Source organism: Musca domestica, unplaced genomic scaffold (assembly GCF_030504385.1).
Source record: "Musca domestica strain aabys unplaced genomic scaffold, Musca_domestica.polishedcontigs.V.1.1 7, whole genome shotgun sequence".
NCBI lineage: Eukaryota > Metazoa > Arthropoda > Insecta > Diptera > Muscidae > Musca > Musca domestica.
The window spans coordinates 4,182,215-4,200,170 of NW_026712383.1; the positions used below are offsets into that span (position 1 = coordinate 4,182,215).

Consider the following 17,956-nt stretch of genomic DNA (forward strand, 5'->3'; position numbering starts at 1 on the left):
TTTTCGAAACCTTATATTTCGAATTTCCAATAACCCTTTGGTACATCTATCCTGCACTCCATCAGTGATTCCCATTCCAAATTTTAGTATTCTATATCATTCCGTTTGTCCAATACATAGTATGAAATTTCTCAAAACCAGAATTATTACTGGAAGACTGGCTTCGTGCAAATTTTTTAGATTCTAACTTCAACCTTTTCGTCTGGGCATGGCTTCTAGGCCAGTCAGTCAGTTAGTTCTTTCACTACTCTTTTATACATGTAAGTGATCTCTGTCTGTCTTCCCATCTTACATTCGGAATTTTGAAGGTCTCAGCCCTAATTTTGGGTCATATTAGTAGTAATTTTATATTTCGGGTGTTTGTGGTTAAATTAACTCCATTCGAAAAATATTCAATATGGCTTTAAGTTCTAAGATTTTTGAGGATACTTGATTCCGCCCTAGGTAAAGTTTTCAGTCCCATGTCGTTTTATACCCTCAGCCATATGGCTAGAGAGGGAAAAATATCATTTGATACGACCAAAACGTGCCTTATCGAAATTACGGTTTTAGACCATAGGTCTCTTTGAACAAAATCCGTTTCAGAACATATGGAGTCGATCTAGCGATGTCGATCCTTCCATCCGTTCGTCTGTCCATAACTCACGAAGAGAGCATCCAATTTGATCCAAACTTGGTACATCCCAATATTATTATCAAACTTAGACCGAGTTCGGTCTAAGGTCGAAGTTTTCAAAAAAAAATATTTTACTGAACAGAAGGAAAAATGATAATCAGATTTTGCTCAAATCCTAATAAATGCATCAGGTGCGAGAATGGATAATATCGGCCCACTCCATCAATTACCTCCCCCACAAAGGGTCAACATTTTGTATAATTATAACTCTTATAAAATGAGATGTAAGAGTCCGAAGCACTGGTGTGAAGATAGAATATATCGGTATACTCCTTCTGGTACCTCCCCCATAAAGGGCTAACATTTTGAATACCCTTAAAGCTCATAAACTACGAAATTAACTTCCGATTCCATTCAGACTTGGTACATCTCAATATCTCTTTTCTTCGACACAAGATCTGTTATAAAGATGGTAAAGGTCGGACCATTTCTACTGGCACCTCCCAAATAGGGTTTACGATTTTGAAAAACCAAACATTGGTATACATATACGTATATATCTTTCGACAAAACCGACTGATACTTTTTAACTTGTTTCTACCAACTAAACTTAACCGGTTTTCCTCAAAAATGCGTCATGCGTTACTTTTGGCCATGTCAAATGATATGAACCCCCTGTTGGCATAAGAAAATAACACCCTATTAGTCCCATAGTGCACATTTACAGTATATGAACTCAGTCCAGCAAATGATAAGTACGTAGATTTTAAGGCAGAAACTCATTGCTCTCGCTCTATCGATTTGATTTAAAATCACGACGGGAATGGTCGGGTAATTTTGTTTGACGTCTAATTTGTTATAATTTCTATATTGTGTAGTGCTGGTGGATTATTTTTTGGTTTTTGTTTTATTATATTATTATAAAATCGTTTATTGTTCTAGACTTGCAATGATAAAAAAACACAGTAGATTTCATTTGCATGGCAGTTGCTGCTATTCAAGAGCGAGTGGCTTTCCTCCAGCATTTTTTTGTGATTTCGCATGACTTGGTTATTTTTGTATTTCTGATTGTCGCATGTATTTTCCTTTTTTGTTGGCATTGTTGTTATTGTTTTTCAAATGAGCACCCACCCATTGATATCAGCCAGCCACCGTAGAGGTCTCCATGGGACATGCGGACGGATATAATACTTGATGTTATGTACTTTGATTACAAAACAAATGTTCCGTTTTTCTTTTTTGTTTGTTTGTTGTTGCTTGCTTTTCGCTTTCATTTGAGGACCACATTTCCGGTGAAGTTTTTGTTCTTTTTTTTTGGCGTTTTTATTCTCCGCACAAACCACCAACAACAAAAATGAAACAAATCTGTTACAATTCAGAAAGTTCAGTGTTCCATTAAATATTTGAAATCAAAAGTGAGTTTTTTTCACCCAATTATGGCTTGATATTATAATTTGTTATAATAACCGTATAAACCATGAACTACATTATTTATTAGCGTTGCATCGTTGGTATTGTTAAAAAAAATTATATAATTTTATTTTTTTTTTATTTAACAAAAATGCATCACCGCAAAAAGTGATACATGGAAAATTCATTCATTGTTATGAATGAAACAATAAACAGGTCAAATGGTGTTATTACCAGTGTTGCCGTTTGAAATTTTTATTTCAGCCCAATTTTTTTCTAAAAACCGCCCAAAATCGACCATATCCGCCCAAACTGTAAAAAGTTGAATAATTTATATGTAGCTTGTATTCAAGTAAATTTTATTGAAAATTTTACACAATACATAAAACAGGTACTCAAGTTTTATTACATTCAATGTATTAAATACATTAGAGAAAATAAAAATTTTATGTTCTTTTACTTCAAGTTTATATATATATATATATATATATATATATATATATATATATATATATATATATATATATATATATATATATATATATATATATATATATATATATATATTTGAAAAAGTAACATAATACAAAAATTCAATGTATTAAATACATTAAAGTCATCATTATTTTTCAGGTTTTTATACCCTACAACACTATGTGTTGGGGGTATTATAACTTTGATTGGGCCAAAAATTATGTAACACCACGAAATATTGGTTTCCCACATAGGAAAGTATATATGGATCTTCCTATCTCGCCGAGCTGAGTCGATCTAGCTATGTATGTCCGTCCTCCGTCTGCCCGTCTGTCCATGTTAACCTGTAATCACTCTATAGGTCGCAATTATGGCCCGATCTTCACGAAATTTAGAATGTAGCTGGGGTTAAGGTCAGAATAGAACCCTATTTCTTTTGGAGATGATCGCATAATATTTATGGGTTGAAATGGACCAAAAACTGAAAAATTTGCAGTTGCTCTACAGGTCACAATTATAGACCAATCGAAGCGAAATTTAGCATGGGGCTAGATTTTAGACTGGGCAGAATCCTTCCAATTTTGATGGTCATCGGGTAATATTTAGTGGTTTAGTAGACCATAGCATTTGCGATAAATAAAAGTCAAATTTTCCATTAATTCGCGAATATTTTTACTGCCGGCGAAATCACAAATAGACGAACAGGTCAATTCTGACCGTTACGTAGATGCCGATAGTAAAAATATCGGATATATATAGAGAAATATATACAATGTATATATACAAAGGAAGGGGATGTCAGCTAGAATGCTTATATCTTCAAAATGGCTGGAGCGATGTTGACAAATTTTGTCAATTTAGAATGCCCTTGTGGCATTAAAGTATAAATACCAAAAATCGCATAAAAAGATACCAATAATGATGTTCATAAAGATTTTGTAGTATTTTGTGACATTTTTTTATTTTTACATTTTTTATCGCATGCGATTTTTTTCAAATTGACTTATAATATTGAAGTATTTGTTTTGTAATATTTTTTCACTTTACAACACAGGTTGGGGTTATTATTTATATACAGATTGCAATTATCGTTCGATCCTCACGAAATTTTTCACAAAGGTAGGGTTAGGCTCAGAAGGGCTAAGCCCATTGCTTTCAAAGATGACCGCAATATATTTAGGGGTTGAAATTGACCAGCAACTCAAAATGTTCCTGATTTTGCAGCCGTTATAAAGGTCCCAAATATAAACCTAAGGACACGAAATCTCGCATGAAGTTAGAGCTTAGGACAGCGGGTAGAATGGACCACTACTTTTGTGTAAAAAAAATACCAAATATCGTAGACAAGCAAATCATATAGATGAGTCTAAATTTGGAGACACAGAGGGGCCTCTTGCTTTTGGAGATGATCGCAAAATATTTAGGGGTTTAAATGAACCAAAAACAGAAAAAAAAATTCCTGATCACACAATTGAAGCCAATCGACACGCCTGAGAAGATAGGTAAGCACAGGGAAGAATTCTGGCATTTTGGATGACCATTGGAATATATTTAGGAGTAAAATGGACCACAAAAACTAACAGCTCGACGGAGTGCATAAATATTGGGAAAATGTCCCTGGTCAAAATGCTAAGGGTTAGTGCTCCGTGACATAATTTCAAAAGCGAAATCTTCCAAAATGGATTTGGACATGAGGGGGCTTCTAACATATTGTAGTGTTGTAGGGTATCACATGGTCGGCCCCGCACGACTATAGCCTAATGTATTATATATATTATTAAAAAACTTAACAAAAATCTATAAAATAAATAACGATTCATCTCAATAAAAAATATATAAAATTCAGTTAGTAATAAAAAAATTAAATTACGTAAAAATAAACGATGAAAAATAAATTTGTACCCAATATGGAAAAAATCCGCCCAAAATCCGCCCAAACCACAAAATTTATCTTTTTTCCGCCCAAATTTGGACGGAAACGCCCAAAACGGCAACACTGGTTATTACCGGTAGTACCGATAGTAATTTATACCCTACACCATTTCGCAAAATTTCAAGCTCTGAGAATTGTTTGATAGAACGGTAGCAGATTATGATTTTTGCAGACAAAGGGTTCTATGTTTGGCGGTGTTGAACATTTAAATCATGATTGGGCCTCAATTCCTTTGATTTCTACTTATTATACCCTCAGTCACATGAGTACAGAGGATATATCCAGGGTGAGATGAAAAAACTGCAACCAACTTCAGACTGCTGTCACTACTAAGCCATTCGTCCGCCATCTTTTAAAATTATTCCAGTGACAGCTCATTATATATCTGTATCTGGAGTATTTTGGAAAGCAATGTTGGCACAAAAAACTACCAAAGTATCGATCACCTCAGGCAAGCGCTTCGCCGGGAATGGGCCAAAATACCGCGGAGCAATATTCGGCCAGCGTGTGGAGGTTTCATTGGCCGTTTGAAGGCCATAATTCGTGCCAAAGGTGACCAATTCGAACAAATCTAGACTTGTTCTAAACTTTGATGCTATTTCCGACATTTTTTGCTTTCATTCAATAAAATTTAAAAAATGTAAAAATTATGGCGATTGATTTTGCTGCAGTTTTTTATCTCACACTGCGTGTAAAATGGACAATATCCATCAAGTACCTCCACCACAAAGGGTCATCATTTGGAATAATTATAACTCTTAAAGAATGTGAAATTAGAGTCCGATTGTCTTCAAATTTCACACATTTAAATATTTTTATCAACCCAAGGTCTGGTGTGAAAATGGAATATATCGGTCCACTCCTCAAAGGGTCAAAATGTTGAATATCCATGAAGCTCATAAAACGCAAAAGTCATATCTGATTCCATTCACAGTTGGTACATCTCAATATTTTTATCAACACAAGAGCTGTTATACAGATGGTAGAGATTCTGGTACCTCCTTCACAATCAAAAATTTAAATTTTCAAACAAAATATATTACTTCAAATAAAGAGAAAGGAGCATTCGATTCGGTCCAAACTTTGCAAATCCCAATATTTTTGTCAGTGCTACGTCAAGTTTGAAAAAGGATAATAACGGTCCACTCTATCAAGTATATCCATGAACCTCATAAAACACGAAATTAACATCCGATTTCATTCAGACTAGGTATATCGCCATATTTCCATCAACGCAAGATCTATCGAAAAGATGGTATAGAACGGACCATTTCTTCTGGTATCTCCTCCACATAGAGTTCAAGATTTTGAAAAACAAAACGCTCAAGGAAAGCGAAATAATCATCCAACTCTCTCACTTCAAATTTCACACATACAAACATTTTTGTAAACAAAAGAACTGTTGTGAATATGATATATATCAGCGAACCCCTTCTGCTATCTCACCCACAAAGGGTCAAGAACTTGCGAAATAAGTCAGCGATTCTTAAAAACTATGAAATTTATAATTTCGCATAAAATTGGATATAAATGGTCGATTTTCTTTTAATTTAGCCCATACCAATATTTTTATCTGATGAAGTATGAAAATGGAATACTTCGGTCGACTATTTCTGGTACCTCAAGCACATTTTAACATTTTCTAAAAATTATCACATATCTCATATAAAGTGAAGGAAGTAGTCGATAATGTCTAAACCTGGCACTTCGCAATATTTATATCATATTTATTTAGGTACGATACGAAATGGACAAGATTGTTCCCTTCCTTCGGAACCTACTCCATAGAGGGTCATCAATTTGAATAATCTTAACAGAAGTCAAAATATATTTAAAGAATCGAACATTGACTAAGGGGTATGCATCTCTCGGCAAAACCGACTGATGCTTTTTAACTTGTTAAGTAAGAATCCATTATTTTCCAACTATTGGTAATAAAAAAAATCGACTCATATATTTTCTGAAATTTTTTATGGTATATCGTGTAAATAACTCGTTCTCGATCCTCTCATTACTATTTGGGGAGGCATTAAAACGTATTTAAATTAACATGTTTTCCGTGATAAACATTGATAGTTTAAAGCCTCGGAAACAGTAACAAATTCATTACTAATTAATATGGCTTACCAAAATGTACTTATAAAATGTCTGCTTGTCAAAATATATAATATTGTGGTAAAAGGCCTCGTGCCCATCGATAATTGTGGAAGTGCAAAAAAACAAAAAAATATTTTGAGAATATAATATTTGGGAGCATGGAACACATTTAGAATACGCTTCTTAACTATTTTGTTATTATCGTTTTTAAATAGCTGGATCGTAACAACGTTTTTTTTTTTTAATATTAGCTTCTGCTATGAAAATGGGTTAATGGTTCAGCAGCAGCCCTGTCCTGCAAATGAACTTTTGCAAATAGTAGTTGTGTAATTCATTGCAAAATTCGTATTTGTTTAGATGTTTTCTACCTGTCATTACATTGCAAATTGATAAAAACATTTTGTTGTTCCACATTTCGAATGAGTGCATTTTTAAATTGAAATAGTTACGAACTATGTGCAAACATGTATGACCCAACTGTTGTTGGATGTTGTGTTTGGATGAAAAACATCTGTGTTTTCCTTTTCTGTTCAACATTTGCTGGTGGCGATAAGGTGGCGTAAACATGAAATACCTAAAGTATACCATCATATGTCAATATAGATGGTTATTGTGAGTTGTGGGATGTTAGTTTAATTATTTTCCAGTAAAACGTTAAAGGTTCATAAAAACAAAACTTCTACATTAATAGGGTCGATTTAAGAAGTTAGTTTTGGAAGTGTGAGCTTCCAAAGTACAAAAGTATCAAATTCGGTACAGTTCGAATTTGGTGGAATCCTGAAATCACGAAATGTACTAAATAGTACTTATTTTGGGTGAGCCGATAGAGCTAGAGCGATTTGGGTGAGCCGATAGAGCTTTAATGCTGAAATTTGGAAATATGTAGAACAGAGATGTGCAGGATTTTTTTTTGGAAATTTGTACTTATATGTTCTAAATGGTACCCCATTTAGTTTCTAAAATTTTGAAATAATATTACAATTGCATTGTAGTATTTGGATAAGTAGGAAATTTTGGAAATTCGTAGTTATGTGTTCTAGCGGTACTAAATTTAGTACAATTTAAATTTTGGGAGAATCGGTAGAGTTGGATTCGTGAAATTTTCAAATAAGATTTATATTGGATTGTATGATATAGATAGTTCTGGTACTTCTTCTTCTTCTTATTTGTACTAAATTTTACTTAATAGAGCTAGTATCCTGAAATTTGGAAATATGTTTTTATACTAAAATGTACTAAATTTTCTACAACTGGGATTTGGGTGAACCAATAAAGTTGAAATCCAAAAAATTGGAATTAAGATTAGTGTTGAAGTGTAGGATTGGGGTATGTAGGAAGTTTTGGAAATTCATACTTATATGTACAAAATGGTATGAAATTTAGTACAACTTGGATCTGGTTGGAGCTGGTGTCCTGAAATTTGATAATATGTTTACGGTCGGATTGTAGGTTGGGATTGGAGGTAGTTTTGGATATTTGTACTAAAATGTACTATATTTGGTAGAATGTGGAATAGGTTGAACCAACAGAGCTGGTATCCAGAAATTTGTTTACTGTCGGAGTGTAGATTGGGATATGGAGGTTAATATTTATAATCATATGTACTAATCTATATATATAAATGAAAGTTGTGTTAGTTACTACGCTTATAACTTAAGAACCGCTGAACTGATTTTAATGTATCATACAAATTCGGAATTGTCTCTTATCCGAAAAGGATAATATCCAAAAAAATCGCGTAAGAATGTGATATGTTAACATTTTCATTTTGACTTTTGAAATGTACAATAGTAATGTTTTATTTTGCATAATTTTTTCCATTTTGACTTTCTTTTTTCTAATGTACATTTGTAGTGTTTTTTATATTTTATTTTTGAATTCGAATATTAATACCAATTTATTTAATTGACTTGATTTCTTGAGAACTGAAATGGATGGCGGTTTACATGGAAGTGTAGTACCGAATTATGTGGTGGCGAAACGGAATAGATGATACCGAAATAATTTAATGCGGTCACACCAAAGTTAAAAGAAAATTACTTTTTCAAAATCGTTAAAAAGAAACACGAAAAAAGAGATCTCATTGCAACAATTCTCAAAACGGGAAAATATCGAAAAAAAATTCCAATGGAATTGAATTTTAAAATAAAAGTACATTCTATTGACAAACTTTGTAAGGATCTTTTGTAATATCATATTGAATTCAGTGGATTTTTTGTGAACAAAATAAAGAATAATTTTTCACTATATACAATTTTTCACCAAAAAAATTAAATAAGTGCGAAATACGATGGTAACTGACATCTACCTTTCAACTCCAGGGCCAACATCGTGCTTCAGCTGGAAGATGCACAGACATTTAAACAAACAAAAATGACCGAAAAAGACTAATGGGGCTTATTTCAAAGCGTGGCCCTACTTCTTTCATGTGACAATAATCCGTCCAATGAGAGCTCAAAATGCAAAAATTTTTGGGAGTACAATCAGTAAAATACCAAATATAAAGGGTGCAAAATAGTAGAGCGAATGGGACTTTTAGTAAGAAAAGGATTTCTATCCTTCCAAAAATTCTGCCTGAACATTTAAGATACCTTAAATCGCTTTAGCAGGTCATGATATCGATCATAAATAATCATCGTATGATTTAAGCCATTTTTGGAGTCTTCGCCATTTTCTTCTATTTTTGGCCCTTATTTTGCATCTTTGTTTCTAAGGGGCGTAGAGAACCTCTTCGCATAAAATTTTCGGAGTAGGGCCCATATTGGTCTTGACCACTAAAAAATTTTATTTATGCTACCCTGGGGTAAGGAACCATCGTACAGATAATTGCCACATAGAAATTTATTCATGTAAAGTCCCCACATTGGAGTATCCCCAAGTTCACTTTCAAATATAATGTGTGGTCAGAAAAGAAAAAATTGTATTCTATTGAATTTGTAACCCCCAAGAGAATATTGGTTGGGAACGTAGATTTGGGATATACATCTATATGAAATAAATTGTGAAAACATGAACAAATTACAAATATAAGAAAGTAGCACGGGACCGAATATTTGTTGAATCGTCATTAAATTATACTATGATGAAAAATATGGACTCCAACTTACAATTTAAATGGCTATATTTTTGATTTGGCCTCTATTTGTCATCTTGGATTATAAGGGGTGAAGAAAGTTTTCAATGTAGGTCGACGTTTCGCATTTTACCATATTTCAAAGGATTTGGCTAAAAATGAGTATTTGGGGATGAAAATCTTACACAAAAATTTCAACATATCTACAAATTTTAGGATTTTCTCCATGTAATAGTATCCCCTCAAGTCCACCTTTTGGCGGACAAACAGACCGACATGGTTAGGGGGACTTATGAGGACTCTAATGCACAATCTGAGGTGCTAATGGGTTCAAAAAAGTAATTAACTTTGCCTATTCTTAAATCAATTAGCCCTCAATTACGAGTTGTACAAAGTACAGTAAATTCCAAATTACTGCTCATTTGACTAAAAATTAAAAACTAATCGACCAGTACGTGAACATTTATAACATTCATATCTTTGAATAATCATGCTTTGACAAATATGCATAATAGACAAAAACTATGGGCCGGCAACGCGGACCGGGCCAGCTAGTATGTACTAAATTTGACACAATTTGGATATTGTGAAGCGATAAGACTGGAATCCTGAAATTAGGGTTACTGTTGGAATGTAGGATTTGGATGTGTACTAATGGTAGTAAATTTGGTAATCCGATGGGATTAGGATTTGCAGGCGGTTTTCGAAATAGGTATTAAAAAGTACCAGATTGCGTATATTGGGTATGAGATTGAGTTTGAAGGTAAAATTTGGCATTAGGATAAACTTTCTTGCGGTTCTGTTGATACTAGTCGGTGGATTTGTAAATATATACTAAAAAGTACGAAAAGTACTACATAATATTAAATTTAGTATTTGGGAAATGAATAGAGCTGAAAATCGGAAATTTAGAGGTAGAGTCTTTGTTGTTGTGTAGGATAGACAAACTAAGGGATTTTTCGAAATTCCAACAATACGTGTACCAAAAGTACTAAAGTGCACTAAATTTGGTGCCATTTAGTATCATGTGAACGAATAGTGGCAAAAATTTTAAAATTTGGTATGAGAACCAATTCTTGAAAATGGGTTAGACGTAAGGAGGTGCTTTTAGAAAGTGTTAAGTTTAAGTGCTTGCAGTTCGAAATTTTATATTAAGGTCCATGTTTAGGTGTGGCCTGGACATATGGAGATGCTTTTACAAATGTGTTCTATAATTGTACGAAAATACTGAATGGTAATATATTTGGTATCAGGTGATTCTGTAATTTGATATTTAGATTACTTATGGCATCTGTGTTTGAGATCTGATGATGGTTTTGGCAAATGCGTACTATAATTATTCAAAAAGTACAAAATGGTACTAAATTTAGTATTGGGTGAAGGTATAGGGCTAGAATTTTTCAAATTTGATAGTGAGGTATCTGGAAGAGAAATATGGGGATGCTTTTAATAGTGTGTACTATAATTGTACAAAATTTAGTGATTGGTAATATATTTGGTATTGGGAGAAGCCATAGAGATTGCATTTGAAATTCTATATTTAGACTACTGATGGTTTCTGTGATTGAAATTTGGCGGTAGTTTGGAAATGTGTCCTATATTTTTACGAAAAGTACTAAATGGTACTAAATTTAATATGTGTGAAGGGATAGGGCTGGGTTCCTCAAATGTGATATTGACGTATCTGTTAAGATATGGAGGTGGATTTTGGAAATGTGTGCTATAATTGTACGAAAAGTACTAAATTTAGATCACTCTTGGTGTCTATGGTAGGGAGATGTGGGTTGTTTTGAATATGTGTAAAAATTTATTTGAATGTGATATTTAGAGATTGTAATGTTATTTACATACTGTGGCATAACATTATTGAACTATATGATAAGTCTACCAATGGGGGCTATCATGGTACAATAAGGAGGTAGAACAGCTTCGTAAAATTGCAAAAATACAGCCCGGAGGCTATGCCCGCTTCCAGTCATAATTATTCAAAATTATAGGCAAAAAGTTGTTTTCATTTATTTCATATTTTTTTTTTCATTTCTAAAATGAGTCAAATAACGCGAAAGATGAATGAAATGCCTGGATGTTCTCTCAAAAATATGATCCTAAGTGTTTAATCTTACAATTCCATGGTAAATCTCGTTAATATTATTAATGCGTGCCCCGCAATCTAAGTTTCTTCCAATCATTGATTTTGAAAATATTTTGTTTTTATTTTACAAAACAACAAATACATACTCAAAAATTAGCAGAAATCGGGCATACTTAGAAAAAATTGTAATCAGCTGGGAGCTCTACATTACCTTTTTATTGTACCATGATAGACCCCATATAACGGTACCTCCATATACACGATATTTTATAAATTTAGGTCATATTTTTATTGGATTTGCTTAAAATGTTGTAGTTTATGATAGGTTCTACAATCGTATACCCAAAATGCAGGGATTGCAAATAATAAAATTAAATTAAAAAGACAATTCCAAAAAATTTGGACTTTTTTCCGATGGAGGAATTGAACTTGTCATCTTCTAAGTGGTAGCTGAACAACCCATGTTCTTAGCCTACATTTTAGTAGGGTGGTAGGTGGTCCTATACAAGGAATCGTCATGCAGCTGGAGTAGTAAACAGTAGGCTATATTTATTGTCTTTACTTTCGTATTTATAGTGGTAAAAACTGTAAACATTTTTTTACGAAAAGTTATAAGGAGATGTAGTTAGTCCCCTCTTCCCAAACGTTTTACTAATTCCCTAAAACTGAATTTTCTTCAGTCGTGTAAGAGGCCTCTTTAAAATATTGCAAAAATAAGCTCCATATTAAAAAAAATAATTTCTTTAGAGCTGACCTTCAAAACGAGTTTGCAATTAGATAAAATATTTATTTAAATACTTACGATTACAACTACTATTAATAACAGTGTGATTATGATAAAGTTGACCAAATTTTTGAGGGTTGATATTATCATAACATGTCGTAATTATGTGGGCGGATGTGCGTACATTTTTATACACATTCTGTGTTTATTGTTTTTTTGGGAACTGATAAGAAAGTGGGGACATAAAGAGAAACAGCTGGAAATGTATTAAATTCATTAAACAAGGGATATGGTCGCGAATCGAAAGAGCCAGTCATTGGGGGGTCTGAAATTGATGTGGTTTGCAGAGAGGAGTTTATATTTCATTTGGAGTACAGATAGCCCGCACTCATACATTGAAAAGCCGATGCATCCAAACCTAGTCACTGTTTGGAGCGAATTTTGGTTCAGAAGAATAAATGGGTAATTTCTCTTTGGTCTTGAGAGAAACATAATCCATAAAGTTGGTAAATTTCAATCGATATACGATTCGACGATTTGTCAAATCAAAGTAAAGAAAGAGTTCACAATAATATTGAAAACCTGATATTAAATAAATTTCATTTAATGACATCGTAAGCAAAACTGATGTGACAAAATGGTTCCATGCTCCCAAATACTCTGTTCTCTGAATATTTTTTTTTTTTTTTTGCACTTCCACACTTATCGATGGACACTAGGCCTTTTAACACAATATTATATATTTTGAAAAGCAGACATTTTATAAGTACATTTTAGTAAGCCATATTAATTAGTAACGAATTTCTTACTATTTATAAGGCTTTGAACTATCAATGCTTATCACGGAAAATTTTTAATGCCACTCCAAATAGTGATGTGAGGGAAGAGAACGAGTTATTTACACGATATACCATAAAAAATTGCGGAAAATATATATGTCGATTTTTTCAATACCAATAGTTGGAAAGTAATGGATTATTACTTTACAAGTTAAAAAGTATCAGTCGGTTTTCCCGACAAATGCATACCCTCAGCCAATGTTCGAATATTTTGAATATATTTTAAATATATAGCCCCCATCTAATGGTATATCCCTTTTTTTGGGTTTTTGGTGATTTAAGCGACATTATTCACCGGAAATGTTTCAAATTTGGTATTTGAAGTTCGTAATAGATACTACAGCATAAAATAGAAAATGGGCCATGTAGATCCACATCTTCGTATAGCCCCCATATAACGGTACCCCCCGATATTCGGTATTCTGATGATTTTAGCGACATTATTCACCAGAAATTTCACCAGAAAATTTGGTATTTGAAGTTCGTAACGGATGCTACAGCCTATGACAGAAAATTGTCTGTGCAGGTCTACGTCTTCATACAGCCCCCACATAATGGTACCTCCTTATTTTCGGTACTTTGATGATTTTAACGACATTATTCACCGGAATTGTTTCAAATTTGGTATTTGAAGTTCGTAATGGATACTACAGCCTATGACAGAAAATTGTCTGTACAGGTCCACGTCTTCGTATAGCTCCAATATAACGGTACCTGCTTATATTTTGATGATTTTAACCTACATTATTCACCGAATTTTTCAAGTTTCGCATTTCAATATTGTAATAGTTTATGACAAGAGTTGCCTATGCAGGTCCAGGTTTGAAAATTGCCAAAATCGTTCGAAATGGTGGAGGGTATTCAAAGACAGGCCCGGCCGAACTTACTGCTTTTTTTCTTGTTTTTTTTTTTTCAAAATAAGATAGGTTTAAAGGAATCGATATAGTCCATCTCAGCATCCGGTCAAAAGTAAACAAACATTTTAAGATGCGCAAAATTTTCACAAAATCGGAGAGTAACTGTACGAAATCCACGATTTTTGAACATGTTGCCCTTTTATGGAAAAGATTGGAGAAGTTATTTGCCTAAGATTTTCATGTTGATAAAATCACACCTAATTTCTCATAATTATTGAAAAATGTTGTGTGAAAAGACCCAAAATGGCATAAAGGTAATTAAAATGATTTTTCTAAATTTGTTGATTTTCGCACCCGACCAATCTAATCGATTTTCATGAAATATTCCATGAAATATATATGTAAAGATTTTAAGTGTGAGAAAGGCAACACATCTTCGCACTAGATTTAATATTTGTCGAAATGTGTGTATGTTTAAATACTGGGGAAAATCTGTGACTCATTTCTTTCATGAGAACTTTGATCGTTCGACATTTTGACAAACCAGATGCTTGGGCATTGCCCTGAAACGCTTTTGATTTAAAGAGGCATAGGGTATAAACCCGTTAGTTCAAAGGCATAATAAGGTTGAATATTGGTCAAAATTCTGTAACTTTTGAACGGATAAAAATATCCAAAACTATATAATACACCCAATAACAAAGATTATCGGTACAAGAATTTAGGTACATCCCAAGAGTACCTTTGTCATGTTTTTTTTTTCGAAATCGGTTCAGATTTGGATATATCTTCCATATATATTTCCCCCTAATTTTATGTAAATAATATTTCAAGATCGCTATTCTATAAAAATTCTATTTATTGTATTGGCCAAACGGAAAGAGGTCCAACCATAGATGCACTAAAGGTTTTTTTGAAATTCGAACTAAAAATGTAGTAAAAGTACTAAAAAGCAATACATTTAGTACCACTTGTCATTATCTGAATATATTGAACTAAAATCAAAAGGTTGATATAAAGTGGTGGTTTTCGAAAAGTATTAAATGGTACTAAATGTTGCACATGACATGTGGAATGGAAGTGGTATTATGACTTGTGATATTAGGATAATTGTGAATGCGATGCCTTTAAATAAGGAGTCGAATTTGGAAATTCCTACTGTAACATGTACAAAAAGTTTGGTACTAAATTTGATATGTAAAGGTAGAAAAGCAATAAATCATACTATGTTTGGTATATGTGTAGGAATCGAGCTGAACTTATGAATTATTTCATGAGCGTAACTCTTTTTGGAAATGAAAATGTGTACGAAAAGTACCAAATTCGGAGGGGAATGTAAGAACAGAACTGGAAATAAAAATGTTTCTATTAGGATCACTGTGAGTGTGTAGCTTTTATATGAGTGGGTCGATTTGCAAATACGTACTATAATGTGCACGAAAAGTACCAAATGGTACTAAATTTGGTACCTAAAGTAGAAAAAGAGCAAGAATTTTGTATTTTGATATTAAGATCACTGGGAAATATAAAAATATATTTTTTTCTTTTTGCAAAGGAGAAAAATACTAAGCTACATGTACCTATGTACCCTCCACCATACATTGTATGGAGGGTATATAAAGTTCGTCTTTCCGTTTGTAACTCATCCAAAATATATATATTATTGATCAGCGTAAAATTCTAAGACGATTTAGCCCTGTCCGTCCGTCTGTAATCACGCGAGAGTCAAAACGAATAAAGATAGGAAGCTAAACTTTTGCACAGATCAGTCTTTTGTCTGCAGGCAGGTTAAGATCGAAGATGGGCTATATCGGTCCACAATATCGTATAGCCCGCATATAACGGTACCCCCCATATTCGGTATTTTGATGATCTTAGCCACATTTTTTCAACGAAATTATCTGAAAATTCACACAAGGAGTACCTTGTGAGTATTTCATCCCCTGGAAGAGAATAATTTATATAGATCGCGATATTGTATATCCCCCATATATGGACACCTCCCGATATTCGGTATTACAGCCATTATAAAGGTCACAAAAAGAAACCAAAAGACACGGCATCTCACATGAAGTTAGACTTTAGGACAACGGCTAAAATGGGCCACTACTTTTGTGTGAAAAAATACCAACATTTCCATTCTACCGAAACGCTGAAAATTTTACGGAACAAAACCAAAATACACAAAAGGCGAACTTGTGGCTTTTTTATGCTGATTTCGTTGACGAATACAGCCAAATATCATAGACAAGCGTATCATATAGATGAGTCTAATTTGGGAGATACAAAGGGGCCTCTTGCAGTTGGAGTTGATCGAAATATATTTCAGCGAAATCTTTCAAAATGGATTTGGACATAAGGAGGCTCCTAACACAATATAGTGTTGTAGGGTATCACATGGTCGGCCCCGTACGACTATAGCCTTTTCTTTTTCCATATAATTGTACCTCCCTTTGTTGGTATTTTTGTGATTTAAGCGACATTATTCACCGGAAATGTTTCAAATTTTGTATTTGAAGTTCGTAATAAATACTACAGCCTGTGACAGAAAATAGTCTGTGCACCTCCGTCTGTGTACCTCCGTTTATTCCGAATTTTGATGATTTTAGCGTCATTATTCACCATAGTAGTTTCAAATTACGTATTTAAAGTTCGTAATGGGAACTACAGTCCGTGACAGAAAATTGCTGATGCAGGTCCATATATCAGTACCTCCTTATATTCGGTATTTTGGTGATTTTAGGTACAATATTCTCCGAAATTGTTTGAGATATCGTATTTGAAGTTCGTAATAGAAGCCACAGCCTGTGACATAAAATGTTCTATGCAGGTCCAGGTCTTCGTATATCTCCTATATAACGGTACCTTCCTATGTACGGTATTTTTATGATTCTGGCTACATTATTCACCGTTTATTTCAAGTTTCGAATTTGAATATGGTAATGGCTTGTGACAAACAATCCCTATGTAGGTGCACGTCGTACAGGCCCTAATATAACGGCTATATTCGGTATTTTTAAAATGTTAACAGAATTTTTGGCGAATGTTATCATTTTCGAAAATTTTCAAATTCGGTCTGAATGGTGAAGGGTATTCAAATTCGGCCTTACTGCTTTTTTACTTATTATATTCCAGTTTCGCATTTCAATATTGTAATGGTTTATGACAAGAGTTGCCTATGCAGGTCCACGATGTCGTATAAACTCTAATATAACAGATACATTCGGTATTTATAAGATTTTAACAGAATTTTTAACGGTTTTTTTTTTTTGAAAATTGCCAAAATCGTTCCAAATGGTGAAGGGTATTCAAAGATCGGCCCCGCCGAACTTACTGCTTTTTTACTTGTTTTTATTTAATTTAGATAAATTTTGTCGTCTTTGTAAATACATTTTTTCTTTCTTAACAATATGGGTCCATGTTTTGGTACACATTTATATATAAACACCCTCTGATGTTAGTTATTTCGAGGGTTTTTGCCATATTTCCAATTGATTTATCTTAAAGTTGGTTTCTCAGTACCCCAACATTCCTAATTGGGTCCACTTACATATGCACTTTTTACTTGGAGCAATTACATATGTTTTTCAATATTCATAGCAATTTCTTCTACACCGAATTGTTCTTCATTTGCAGAAAGTGACACATGGAATGTTGCGACATCCCTATGCTGCCAAAATTTTATATTAATAGCTTTTAATAATCCAAAAAATGCAATTTGCTGACGCCGTCAATAGGCTCCAATTCAAAATGGAATTGCAGCGTCTGCATTCTTCTTTGGTTTTTATTATTCCTTTTTGCATAGTGACGAGACAAGCTAAAAGCAGGCAGTGTCAATAAT

General features: G+C 33.3%; 1 protein-coding gene across 1 annotated transcript in view; it reads right to left on the reverse strand.

Moving 5' to 3' along the window:
- LOC101899038 (glycoprotein-N-acetylgalactosamine 3-beta-galactosyltransferase 1) overlaps positions 1-17,956 on the reverse strand; it is a 53,868-nt gene that overhangs the window by 34,955 nt on the left and 957 nt on the right. The window lies entirely within an intron of this gene.